Raw genomic sequence first — 13,762 nt, 5'->3', positions numbered from 1 at the left:
GGAGGCTGCTGAGGGGAGGACGGCTCATAATAATGTCTGGAATGGAATCAAACTATGTGTTTGATGCATTTGATACCATTCCACTGATTCCGCTTCCAGCCATTACCACGAGCTCCTCCTCCCAAATGTATTTTACCTTTATTTAACTACGCAAGTCAGTTAAGAACAAATTCTTATTTTCAGTGACAGCCTAGGAACAGTGGGTTAACTGTCAGTTCAGGGGCAGAACGAAAGATTTGTACCTTGTCAGCTCGGGGATTTGAACTTGCAACCTTCCGGTTATTAGTCCAACGCTTTAACCACTAGGAGGTGCCACCAATCTCCTGTGTTTTCTGTTTAAACAATAAGTAAGGGTTGAGCCTTGGGGTACTCCCTTGGTGACAGGCAGTGGCTGAGACAAAAAAAAAACAGATTGCATACCAGAGAGAATACTATAGACATCAAGAAAGCCAGTCAATTGATTATTGACAAGTTTTCCAACACTTTTGATAAACGGGGAAAAATAGAAATAGGCCTATAACAGTTAGGATCAGCTTGATCTCCCCCTTTGGCGATATACCACAATCCCCCGAGGTGCCTTATTGCTATTTTTATTTATTTATTATTTAACTAGGCAAATCAGTTAAGAACAAATTCGTATTTTCAATGAAGGCCTACACCTGCCAAACACGGATGACGCAGGGCCAATTGTGCGCTGCCCTCTGGGCCTATCAATCACTGCCGGTTGTGATGATACAGCCTGGAAAAAATGGTTACCAACGTAATTTGAGTTTTGCTAAAACATAATATCAGTCAGTGTCTGATATATTTGTAATTTTATGTTGGCTATTACCGGTTTCTGTCTTCAATAGCATCAGCAGTTGTCGTGGCCGAGTGGTTAAGGCGATGGACTAGAAATCCATTGGGATCTTCCCGCACAGGTTCGAATCCTGCCGACAACGTGATATTTTTCTCCTGTGATTGGTAATGCCCAGGCGTTTACATTGTATCAGCCTTCCTAAAATGCATTGTTATTTCATCAAGCATGTTAGCTAAATCACGTAGTTAGCTATGTAACATTAGCTTGCTAAAACTGTTCCTCGCTTCACACCGTCAGCACCACTGACGATACACCCAGAAAAACGGACAGCGAAGATATAGATAGATGCCCTTCTTGAGGACATAGTTGACGATGATTTCGATTCCCTTGCGCTAAACGTGAGTAAATAACCTTAGCTACATCGCCTTGCAATGTTGAATGCAGTTTTTTGTTGTTGTTGCTAACAGCATCTACTGTCCAGTAGTAGTAGCTAGCTAAAGTTAGCTGTTTGGATATCACACGGATGTATTAGCTAGCTATAATGAGATAAATATGAGGCTATGTTTGATTGTTTTTAGCCTGTTTCCAATGGAAAGGTTGCTTTCATTTTTGTCCTTCTGACTCCAATGCATTAGCTAACGTTACATTGCAAAAGGGCCGGCCCGTAGGTGGTGAATGTAGGAAACAACATCTCCACCCCGCTGATCCTCAACACTGGGGCCCCACAAGGGTGCGTTCTCAGCCCTCTCCTGTACTCCCTGTTCACCCATGACTGCGTGGCCATGCACGCCTCCAACTCAATCATCAAGTTTGCAGACGACACTACAGTGGTAGGCTTGATTACCAACAGCGACGAGACGGCCTACAGGGAGGAGGTGAGGGCCCTCGGAGTGTGGTGTCAGGAAAATAACCTCACACTCAATGTCAACAAAACAAAGGAGATGATCGTGGACTTCAGGAAACAGCAGAGGGAGAAGCCCCCTATCCATATCGACGGGACAGTAGTGGAGAAGGTGGAAAGTTCCTCGGCGTACACATCACGGACAAACTGAAATGGTCCACCCACACAGACACACAGCGTGGTGAAGAAGGCGCAGCAGCGCCTTTTCAACCTCAGGAGGCTGAAGAAATTTGGCTTGTCACCAAAAACACTCACAAACTTTTACAACTGCACAATCGAGAGCATCCTGTCGGATAGTACAGATATTTCTGTACTAACAGTTTTCACCAATGTTCTCTTTATAATACTATGATAATGTTATATCAGTGGAGGCTGCTGAGGGGAGGACGGCTCATAATAATGTCTGGAATGGAATCAAACTATGTGTTTGATGCATTTGATACCATTCCACTGATGCCGCTTCCAGCCATTACCACGAGCTCCTCCTCCCAAATGTATTTTACCTTTATTTAACTACGCAAGTCAGTTAAGAACAAATTCTTATTTTCAGTGACGGCCTAGGAACAGTGGGTTAACTGTCAGTTCAGGGGCAGAACGAAAGATTTGTACCTTGTCAGTTCGGGGATTTGAACTTGCAACCTTCCGGTTACTAGTCCAACACTTTAACCACTAGGAGGTGCCACCAATCTCCTGTGTTTTCTGTTTAAACAATAAGTAAGGATTGAGCCTTGGGGTACTCCCTCGGTGACAGGCAGTGGCTGAGACAAAAAAAAACAGATTGCATACCAGAGAGAATACTATAGACATCAAGAAAGCCAGTCAATTGATTATTGACAAGTTTTCCAACACTTTTGATAAACGGGGAAAAATAGAAATAGGCCTATAACAGTTAGGATCAGCTTGATCTCCCCCTTTGGCGATATACCACAATCCCCCGAGGTGCCTTATTGCTATTTTTATTTATTTATTATTTAACTAGGCAAATCAGTTAAGAACAAATTCGTATTTTCAATGAAGGCCTACACCTGCCAAACACGGATGACGCAGGGCCAATTGTGCGCTGCCCTCTGGGCCTATCAATCACTGCCGGTTGTGATGATACAGCCTGGAAAAAATGGTTACCAACGTAATTTGAGTTTTGCTAAAACATAATATCAGTCAGTGTCTGATATATTTGTAATTTTATGTTGGCTATTACCGGTTTCTGTCTTCAATAGCATCAGCAGTTGTCGTGGCCGAGTGGTTAAGGCGATGGACTAGAAATCCATTGGGATCTTCCCGCGCAGGTTCGAATCCTGCCGACAACGTGATATTTTTCTCCTGTGATTGGTAATGCCCAGGCGTTTACATTGTATCAGCCTTCCTAAAATGCATTGTTATTTCATCAAGCATGTTAGCTAAATCACGTAGTTAGCTATGTAACGTTAGCTTGCTAAAACTGTTCCTCGCTTCACACCGTCAGCACCACTGACGATACACCCAGAAAAACGGACAGCGAAGATATAGATAGATGCCCTTCTTGAGGACATACTTGATGATGATTTCGATTCCCTTGCGCTAAACGTGAGTAAATAACCTTAGCTACATCGCCTTGCAATGTTGAATGCAGTTTTTTGTTGTTGTTGCTAACAGCATCTACTGTCCAGTAGTAGTAGCTAGCTAAAGTTAGCTGTTTGGATATCACACGGATGTATTAGCTAGCTATAATGAGATAAATATGAGGCTATGTTTGATTGTTTTTAGCCTGTTTCCAATGGAAAGGTTGCTTTCATTTTTGTCCTTCTGACTCCAATGCATTAGCTAACGTTACATTGCAAAAGGGCCGGCCCGTAGGTGGTGAATGTAGGAAACAACATCTCCACCCCGCTGATCCTCAACACTGGGGCCCCACAAGGGTGCGTTCTCAGCCCTCTCCTGTACTCCCTGTTCACCCATGACTGCGTGGCCATGCACGCCTCCAACTCAATCATCCAGTTTGCAGACGACACTACAGTGGTAGGCTTTATTACCAACAGCGACGAGACGGCCTACAGGGAGGAGGTGAGGGCCCTCGGAGTGTGGTGTCAGGAAAATCGGATAGTACAGATATTTCTGTACTAACAGTTTTCACCAATGTTCTCTTTATAATACTATGATAATGTTATATCAGTGGAGGCTGCTGAGGGGAGGACGGCTCATAATAATGTCTGGAATGGAATCAAACTATGTGTTTGATGCATTTGATACCATTCCACTGATTCTGCTTCCAGCCATTACCACGAGCTCCCAAATCTATTTTACCTTTATTTAACTACGCAAGTCAGTTAAGAACAAATTCTTATTTTCAGTGACGGCCTAGGAACAGTGGGTTAACTGTCAGCTCAGGGGCAGAACGACAGATTTGTACCTTGTCAGCTCGGGGATTTGAACTTGCAACCTTCCGGTTACTAGTCCAACACTTTAACCACTAGGAGGTGCCACCAATCTCCTGTGTTTTCTGTTTAAACAATAAGTAAGGATTGAGCCTTGGGGTACTCCCTTGGTGACAGGCAGTGGCTGAGACAAAAAAAAACAGATTGCATACCAGAGAGAATACTATAGACATCAAGAAAGCCAGTCAATTGATTATTGACAAGTTTTCCAACACTTTTGATAAACGGGGAAAAATAGAAATAGGCCTATAACAGTTAGGATCAGCTTGATCTCCCCCTTTGGCGATATACCACAATCCCCCGAGGTGCCTTATTGCTATTTTTATTTATTTATTATTTAACTAGGCAAATCAGTTAAGAACAAATTCGTATTTTCAATGAAGGCCTACACCTGCCAAACACGGATGACGCAGGGCCAATTGTGCGCTGCCCTCTGGGCCTATCAATCACTGCCGGTTGTGATGATACAGCCTGGAAAAAATGGTTACCAACGTAATTTGAGTTTTGCTAAAACATAATATCAGTCAGTGTCTGATATATTTGTAATTTTATGTTGGCTATTACCGGTTTCTGTCTTCAATAGCATCAGCAGTTGTCGTGGCCGAGTGGTTAAGGCGATGGACTAGAAATCCATTGGGATCTTCCCGCGCAGGTTCGAATCCTGCCGACAACGTGATATTTTTCTCCTGTGATTGGTAATGCCCAGGCGTTTACATTGTATCAGCCTTCCTAAAATGCATTGTTATTTCATCAAGCATGTTAGCTAAATCACGTAGTTAGCTATGTAACGTTAGCTTGCTAAAACTGTTCCTCGCTTCACACCGTCAGCACCACTGACGATACACCCAGAAAAACGGACAGCGAAGATATAGATAGATGCCCTTCTTGAGGACATACTTGACGATGATTTCGATTCCCTTGCGCTAAACGTGAGTAAATAACCTTAGCTACATCGCCTTGCAATGTTGAATGCAGTTTTTTGTTGTTGTTGCTAACAGCATCTACTGTCCAGTAGTAGTAGCTAGCTAAAGTTAGCTGTTTGGATATCACACGGATGTATTAGCTAGCTATAATGAGATAAATATGAGGCTATGTTTGATTGTTTTTAGCCTGTTTCCAATGGAAAGGTTGGTTTCATTTTTGTCCTTCTGACTCCAATGCATTAGCTAACGTTACATTGCAAAAGGGCCGGCCCGTAGGTGGTGAATGTAGGAAACAACATCTCCACCCCGCTGATCCTCAACACTGGGGCCCCACAAGGGTGCGTTCTCAGCCCTCTCCTGTACTCCCTGTTCACCCATGACTGCGTGGCCATGCACGCCTCCAACTCAATCATCCAGTTTGCAGACGACACTACAGTGGTAGGCTTTATTACCAACAGCGACGAGACGGCCTACAGGGAGGAGGTGAGGGCCCTCGGAGTGTGGTGTCAGGAAAATAACCTCACACTCAATGTCAACAAAACAAAGGAGATGATCGTGGACTTCAGGAAACAGCAGAGGGAGAAGCCCCCTATCCATATCGACGGGACAGTAGTGGAGAAGGTGGAAAGTTCCTCGGCGTACACATCACGGACAAACTGAAATGGTCCACCCACACAGACACACAGCGTGGTGAAGAAGGCGCAGCAGCGCCTTTTCAACCTCAGGAGGCTGAAGAAATTTGGCTTGTCACCAAAAACACTCACAAACTTTTACAACTGCACAATCGAGAGCATCCTGTCGGATAGTACAGATATTTCTGTACTAACAGTTTTCACCAATGTTCTCTTTATAATACTATGATAATGTTATATCAGTGGAGGCTGCTGAGGGGAGGACGGCTCATAATAATGTCTGGAATGGAATCAAACTATGTGTTTGATGCATTTGATACCATTCCACTGATGCCGCTTCCAGCCATTACCACGAGCTCCTCCTCCCAAATGTATTTTACCTTTATTTAACTACGCAAGTCAGTTAAGAACAAATTCTTATTTTCAGTGACGGCCTAGGAACAGTGGGTTAACTGTCAGTTCAGGGGCAGAACGAAAGATTTGTACCTTGTCAGTTCGGGGATTTGAACTTGCAACCTTCCGGTTACTAGTCCAACGCTTTAACCACTAGGAGGTGCCACCAATCTCCTGTGTTTTCTATTTAAACAATAAGTAAGGGTTGAGCCTTGGGGTACTCCCTTGGTGACAGGCAGTGGCTGAGACAAAAAAAAAACAGATTGCATACCAGAGAGAATACTATAGACATCAAGAAAGCCAGTCAATTGATTATTGACAAGTTTTCCAACACTTTTGATAAACGGGGAAAAATAGAAATAGGCCTATAACAGTTAGGATCAGCTTGATCTCCCCCTTTGGCGATATACCACAATCCCCCGAGGTGCCTTATTGCTATTTTTATTTATTTATTATTTAACTAGGCAAATCAGTTAAGAACAAATTCGTATTTTCAATGAAGGCCTACACCTGCCAAACACGGATGACGCAGGGCCAATTGTGCGCTGCCCTCTGGGCCTATCAATCACTGCCGGTTGTGATGATACAGCCTGGAAAAAATGGTTACCAACGTAATTTGAGTTTTGCTAAAACATAATATCAGTCAGTGTCTGATATATTTGTAATTTTATTTTGGCTATTACCGGTTTCTGTCTTCAATAGCATCAGCAGTTGTCGTGGCCGAGTGGTTAAGGCGATGGACTAGAAATCCATTGGGATCTTCCCGCGCAGGTTCGAATCCTGCCGACAACGTGATATTTTTCTCCTGTGATTGGTAATGCCCAGGCGTTTACATTGTATCAGCCTTCCTAAAATGCATTGTTATTTCATCAAGCATGTTAGCTAAATCACGTAGTTAGCTATGTAACGTTAGCTTGCTAAAACTGTTCCTCGCTTCACACCGTCAGCACCACTGACGATACACCCAGAAAAACGGACAGCGAAGATATAGATAGATGCCCTTCTTGAGGACATACTTGACGATGATTTCGATTCCCTTGCGCTAAACGTGAGTAAATAACCTTAGCTACATCGCCTTGCAATGTTGAATGCAGTTTTTTGTTGTTGTTGCTAACAGCATCTACTGTCCAGTAGTAGTAGCTAGCTAAAGTTAGCTGTTTGGATATCACACGGATGTATTAGCTAGCTATAATGAGATAAATATGAGGCTATGTTTGATTGTTTTTAGCCTGTTTCCAATGGAAAGGTTGCTTTCATTTTTGTCCTTCTGACTCCAATGCATTAGCTAACGTTACATTGCAAAAGGGCCGGCCCGTAGGTGGTGAATGTAGGAAACAACATCTCCACCCCGCTGATCCTCAACACTGGGGCCCCACAAGGGTGCGTTCTCAGCCCTCTCCTGTACTCCCTGTTCACCCATGACTGCGTGGCCATGCACGCCTCCAACTCAATCATCAAGTTTGCAGACGACACTACAGTGGTAGGCTTGATTACCAACAGCGACGAGACGGCCTACAGGGAGGAGGTGAGGGCCCTCGGAGTGTGGTGTCAGGAAAATAACCTCACACTCAATGTCAACAAAACAAAGGAGATGATCGTGGACTTCAGGAAACAGCAGAGGGAGAAGCCCCCTATCCATATCGACGGGACAGTAGTGGAGAAGGTGGAAAGTTCCTCGGCGTACACATCACGGACAAACTGAAATGGTCCACCCACACAGACACACAGCGTGGTGAAGAAGGCGCAGCAGCGCCTTTTCAACCTCAGGAGGCTGAAGAAATTTGGCTTGTCACCAAAAACACTCACAAACTTTTACAACTGCACAATCGAGAGCATCCTGTCGGATAGTACAGATATTTCTGTACTAACAGTTTTCACCAATGTTCTCTTTATAATACTATGATAATGTTATATCAGTGGAGGCTGCTGAGGGGAGGACGGCTCATAATAATGTCTGGAATGGAATCAAACTATGTGTTTGATGCATTTGATACCATTCCACTGATTCCGCTTCCAGCCATTAACACGAGCTCCTCCTCCCAAATGTATTTTACCTTTATTTAACTACGCAAGTCAGTTAAGAACAAATTCTTATTTTCAGTGACGGCCTAGGAACAGTGGGTTAACTGTCAGTTCAGGTGCAGAACGAAAGATTTGTACCTTGTCAGTTCGGGGATTTGAACTTGCAACCTTCCGGTTACTAGTCCAACGCTTTAACCACTAGGAGGTGCCACCAATCTCCTGTGTTTTCTGTTTAAACACTAAGTAAGGGTTGAGCCTTGGGGTACTCCCTTGGTGACAGGCAGTGGCTGAGACAAAAAAAAAACTGATTGCATACCAGAGAGAATACTATAGACATCAAGAAAGCCAGTCAATTGATTATTGACAAGTTTTCCAACACTTTTGATAAACGGGGAAAAATAGAAATAGGCCTATAACAGTTAGGATCAGCTTGATCTCCCCCTTTGGCGATATACCACAATCCCCCGAGGTGCCTTATTGCTATTTTTATTTATTTATTATTTAACTAGGCAAATCAGTTAAGAACAAATTCGTATTTTCAATGAAGGCCTACACCTGCCAAACACGGATGACGCAGGGCCAATTGTGCGCTGCCCTCTGGGCCTATCAATCACTGCCGGTTGTGATGATACAGCCTGGAAAAAATGGTTACCAACGTAATTTGAGTTTTGCTAAAACATAATATCAGTCAGTGTCTGATATATTTGTAATTTTATTTTGGCTATTACCGGTTTCTGTCTTCAATAGCATCAGCAGTTGTCGTGGCCGAGTGGTTAAGGCGATGGACTAGAAATCCATTGGGATCTTCCCGCGCAGGTTCGAATCCTGCCGACAACGTGATATTTTTCTCCTGTGATTGGTAATGCCCAGGCGTTTACATTGTATCAGCCTTCCTAAAATGCATTGTTATTTCATCAAGCATGTTAGCTAAATCACGTAGTTAGCTATGTAACGTTAGCTTGCTAAAACTGTTCCTCGCTTCACACCGTCAGCACCACTGACGATACACCCAGAAAAACGGACAGCGAAGATATAGATAGATGCCCTTCTTGAGGACATACTTGACGATGATTTCGATTCCCTTGCGCTAAACGTGAGTAAATAACCTTAGCTACATCGCCTTGCAATGTTGAATGCAGTTTTTTGTTGTTGTTGCTAACAGCATCTACTGTCCAGTAGTAGTAGCTAGCTAAAGTTAGCTGTTTGGATATCACACGGATGTATTAGCTAGCTATAATGAGATAAATATGAGGCTATGTTTGATTGTTTTTAGCCTGTTTCCAATGGAAAGGTTGCTTTCATTTTTGTCCTTCTGACTCCAATGCATTAGCTAACGTTACATTGCAAAAGGGCCGGCCCGTAGGTGGTGAATGTAGGAAACAACATCTCCACCCCGCTGATCCTCAACACTGGGGCCCCACAAGGGTGCGTTCTCAGCCCTCTCCTGTACTCCCTGTTCACCCATGACTGCGTGGCCATGCACGCCTCCAACTCAATCATCAAGTTTGCAGACGACACTACAGTGGTAGGCTTGATTACCAACAGCGACGAGACGGCCTACAGGGAGGAGGTGAGGGCCCTCGGAGTGTGGTGTCAGGAAAATAACCTCACACTCAATGTCAACAAAACAAAGGAGATGATCGTGGACTTCAGGAAACAGCAGAGGGAGAAGCCCCCTATCCATATCGACGGGACAGTAGTGGAGAAGGTGGAAAGTTCCTCGGCGTACACATCACGGACAAACTGAAATGGTCCACCCACACAGACACACAGCGTGGTGAAGAAGGCGCAGCAGCGCCTTTTCAACCTCAGGAGGCTGAAGAAATTTGGCTTGTCACCAAAAACACTCACAAACTTTTACAACTGCACAATCGAGAGCATCCTGTCGGATAGTACAGATATTTCTGTACTAACAGTTTTCACCAATGTTCTCTTTATAATACTATGATAATGTTATATCAGTGGAGGCTGCTGAGGGGAGGACGGCTCATAATAATGTCTGGAATGGAATCAAACTATGTGTTTGATGCATTTGATACCATTCCACTGATTCCGCTTCCAGCCATTAACACGAGCTCCTCCTCCCAAATGTATTTTACCTTTATTTAACTACGCAAGTCAGTTAAGAACAAATTCTTATTTTCAGTGACGGCCTAGGAACAGTGGGTTAACTGTCAGTTCAGGTGCAGAACGAAAGATTTGTACCTTGTCAGTTCGGGGATTTGAACTTGCAACCTTCCGGTTACTAGTCCAACGCTTTAACCACTAGGAGGTGCCACCAATCTCCTGTGTTTTCTGTTTAAACACTAAGTAAGGGTTGAGCCTTGGGGTACTCCCTTGGTGACAGGCAGTGGCTGAGACAAAAAAAAAACTGATTGCATACCAGAGAGAATACTATAGACATCAAGAAAGCCAGTCAATTGATTATTGACAAGTTTTCCAACACTTTTGATAAACGGGGAAAAATAGAAATAGGCCTATAACAGTTAGGATCAGCTTGATCTCCCCCTTTGGCGATATACCACAATCCCCCGAGGTGCCTTATTGCTATTTTTATTTATTTATTATTTAACTAGGCAAATCAGTTAAGAACAAATTCGTATTTTCAATGAAGGCCTACACCTGCCAAACACGGATGACGCAGGGCCAATTGTGCGCTGCCCTCTGGGCCTATCAATCACTGCCGGTTGTGATGATACAGCCTGGAAAAAATGGTTACCAACGTAATTTGAGTTTTGCTAAAACATAATATCAGTCAGTGTCTGATATATTTGTAATTTTATTTTGGCTATTACCGGTTTCTGTCTTCAATAGCATCAGCAGTTGTCGTGGCCGAGTGGTTAAGGCGATGGACTAGAAATCCATTGGGATCTTCCCGCGCAGGTTCGAATCCTGCCGACAACGTGATATTTTTCTCCTGTGATTGGTAATGCCCAGGCGTTTACATTGTATCAGCCTTCCTAAAATGCATTGTTATTTCATCAAGCATGTTAGCTAAATCACGTAGTTAGCTATGTAACGTTAGCTTGCTAAAACTGTTCCTCGCTTCACACCGTCAGCACCACTGACGATACACCCAGAAAAACGGACAGCGAAGATATAGATAGATGCCCTTCTTGAGGACATACTTGACGATGATTTCGATTCCCTTGCGCTAAACGTGAGTAAATAACCTTAGCTACATCGCCTTGCAATGTTGAATGCAGTTTTTTGTTGTTGTTGCTAACAGCATCTACTGTCCAGTAGTAGTAGCTAGCTAAAGTTAGCTGTTTGGATATCACACGGATGTATTAGCTAGCTATAATGAGATAAATATGAGGCTATGTTTGATTGTTTTTAGCCTGTTTCCAATGGAAAGGTTGCTTTCATTTTTGTCCTTCTGACTCCAATGCATTAGCTAACGTTACATTGCAAAAGGGCCGGCCCGTAGGTGGTGAATGTAGGAAACAACATCTCCACCCCGCTGATCCTCAACACTGGGGCCCCACAAGGGTGCGTTCTCAGCCCTCTCCTGTACTCCCTGTTCACCCATGACTGCGTGGCCATGCACGCCTCCAACTCAATCATCAAGTTTGCAGACGACACTACAGTGGTAGGCTTGATTACCAACAGCGACGAGACGGCCTACAGGGAGGAGGTGAGGGCCCTCGGAGTGTGGTGTCAGGAAAATAACCTCACACTCAATGTCAACAAAACAAAGGAGATGATCGTGGACTTCAGGAAACAGCAGAGGGAGAAGCCCCCTATCCATATCGACGGGACAGTAGTGGAGAAGGTGGAAAGTTCCTCGGCGTACACATCACGGACAAACTGAAATGGTCCACCCACACAGACACACAGCGTGGTGAAGAAGGCGCAGCAGCGCCTTTTCAACCTCAGGAGGCTGAAGAAATTTGGCTTGTCACCAAAAACACTCACAAACTTTTACAACTGCACAATCGAGAGCATCCTGTCGGATAGTACAGATATTTCTGTACTAACAGTTTTCACCAATGTTCTCTTTATAATACTATGATAATGTTATATCAGTGGAGGCTGCTGAGGGGAGGACGGCTCATAATAATGTCTGGAATGGAATCAAACTATGTGTTTGATGCATTTGATACCATTCCACTGATTCCGCTTCCAGCCATTAACACGAGCTCCTCCTCCCAAATGTATTTTACCTTTATTTAACTACGCAAGTCAGTTAAGAACAAATTCTTATTTTCAGTGACGGCCTAGGAACAGTGGGTTAACTGTCAGTTCAGGTGCAGAACGAAAGATTTGTACCTTGTCAGTTCGGGGATTTGAACTTGCAACCTTCCGGTTACTAGTCCAACGCTTTAACCACTAGGAGGTGCCACCAATCTCCTGTGTTTTCTGTTTAAACACTAAGTAAGGGTTGAGCCTTGGGGTACTCCCTTGGTGACAGGCAGTGGCTGAGACAAAAAAAAAACAGATTGCATACCAGAGAGAATACTATAGACATCAAGAAAGCCAGTCAATTGATTATTGACAAGTTTTCCAACACTTTTGATAAACGGGGAAAAATAGAAATAGGCCTATAACAGTTAGGATCAGCTTGATCTCCCCCTTTGGCGATATACCACAATCCCCCGAGGTGCCTTATTGCTATTTTTATTTATTTATTATTTAACTAGGCAAATCAGTTAAGAACAAATTCGTATTTTCAATGAAGGCCTACACCTGCCAAACACGGATGACGCAGGGCCAATTGTGCGCTGCCCTCTGGGCCTATCAATCACTGCCGGTTGTGATGATACAGCCTGGAAAAAATGGTTACCAACGTAATTTGAGTTTTGCTAAAACATAATATCAGTCAGTGTCTGATATATTTGTAATTTTATTTTGGCTATTACCGGTTTCTGTCTTCAATAGCATCAGCAGTTGTCGTGGCCGAGTGGTTAAGGCGATGGACTAGAAATCCATTGGGATCTTCCCGCGCAGGTTCGAATCCTGCCGACAACGTGATATTTTTCTCCTGTGATTGGTAATGCCCAGGCGTTTACATTGTATCAGCCTTCCTAAAATGCATTGTTATTTCATCAAGCATGTTAGCTAAATCACGTAGTTAGCTATGTAACGTTAGCTTGCTAAAACTGTTCCTCGCTTCACACCGTCAGCACCACTGACGATACACCCAGAAAAACGGACAGCGAAGATATAGATAGATGCCCTTCTTGAGGACATACTTGACGATGATTTCGATTCCCTTGCGCTAAACGTGAGTAAATAACCTTAGCTACATCGCCTTGCAATGTTGAATGCAGTTTTTTGTTGTTGTTGCTAACAGCATCTACTGTCCAGTAGTAGTAGCTAGCTAAAGTTAGCTGTTTGGATATCACACGGATGTATTAGCTAGCTATAATGAGATAAATATGAGGCTATGTTTGATTGTTTTTAGCCTGTTTCCAATGGAAAGGTTGCTTTCATTTTTGTCCTTCTGACTCCAATGCATTAGCTAACGTTACATTGCAAAAGGGCCGGCCCGTAGGTGGTGAATGTAGGAAACAACATCTCCACCCCGCTGATCCTCAACACTGGGGCCCCACAAGGGTGCGTTCTCAGCCCTCTCCTGTACTCCCTGTTCACCCATGACTGCGTGGCCATGCACGCCTCCAACTCAATCATCAAGTTTGCAGACGACACTACAGTGGTAGGCTTGATTACCAACAGCG

General features: G+C 43.8%; 6 non-coding genes across 6 annotated transcripts; all 6 read left to right on the top strand.

Moving 5' to 3' along the window:
* The first annotated feature begins 2,925 nt into the window (after positions 1 to 2,925).
* On the top strand, positions 2,926 to 3,007 carry trnas-aga (transfer RNA serine (anticodon AGA)). Its single transcript has one exon. It is a non-coding gene; the product is annotated as a tRNA-Ser (tRNA).
* Positions 3,008 to 4,702: 1,695 nt separating this feature from the next.
* trnas-aga (transfer RNA serine (anticodon AGA)) lies at positions 4,703 to 4,784 on the top strand. Its single transcript has one exon. It is a non-coding gene; the product is annotated as a tRNA-Ser (tRNA).
* Positions 4,785 to 6,769: 1,985 nt separating this feature from the next.
* trnas-aga (transfer RNA serine (anticodon AGA)) lies at positions 6,770 to 6,851 on the top strand. Its single transcript has one exon. It is a non-coding gene; the product is annotated as a tRNA-Ser (tRNA).
* A 1,985-nt stretch (positions 6,852 to 8,836) lies between these two features.
* trnas-aga (transfer RNA serine (anticodon AGA)) lies at positions 8,837 to 8,918 on the top strand. Its single transcript has one exon. It is a non-coding gene; the product is annotated as a tRNA-Ser (tRNA).
* A 1,985-nt stretch (positions 8,919 to 10,903) lies between these two features.
* On the top strand, positions 10,904 to 10,985 carry trnas-aga (transfer RNA serine (anticodon AGA)). Its single transcript has one exon. It is a non-coding gene; the product is annotated as a tRNA-Ser (tRNA).
* A 1,985-nt stretch (positions 10,986 to 12,970) lies between these two features.
* trnas-aga (transfer RNA serine (anticodon AGA)) lies at positions 12,971 to 13,052 on the top strand. The gene has a single exon. It is a non-coding gene; the product is annotated as a tRNA-Ser (tRNA).
* The last annotated feature ends 710 nt before the right edge of the window (positions 13,053 to 13,762 follow it).

The sequence above is a fragment of the Oncorhynchus mykiss genome, chromosome 2, assembly GCF_057628025.1.
Source record: "Oncorhynchus mykiss isolate SJ-2025 chromosome 2, ASM5762802v1, whole genome shotgun sequence".
Taxonomy (NCBI): Eukaryota; Metazoa; Chordata; class Actinopteri; order Salmoniformes; family Salmonidae; genus Oncorhynchus; species Oncorhynchus mykiss.
Note: the sequence above shows the minus strand (reverse complement) of the source record. Positions and strands in the feature narration are given on the sequence as shown.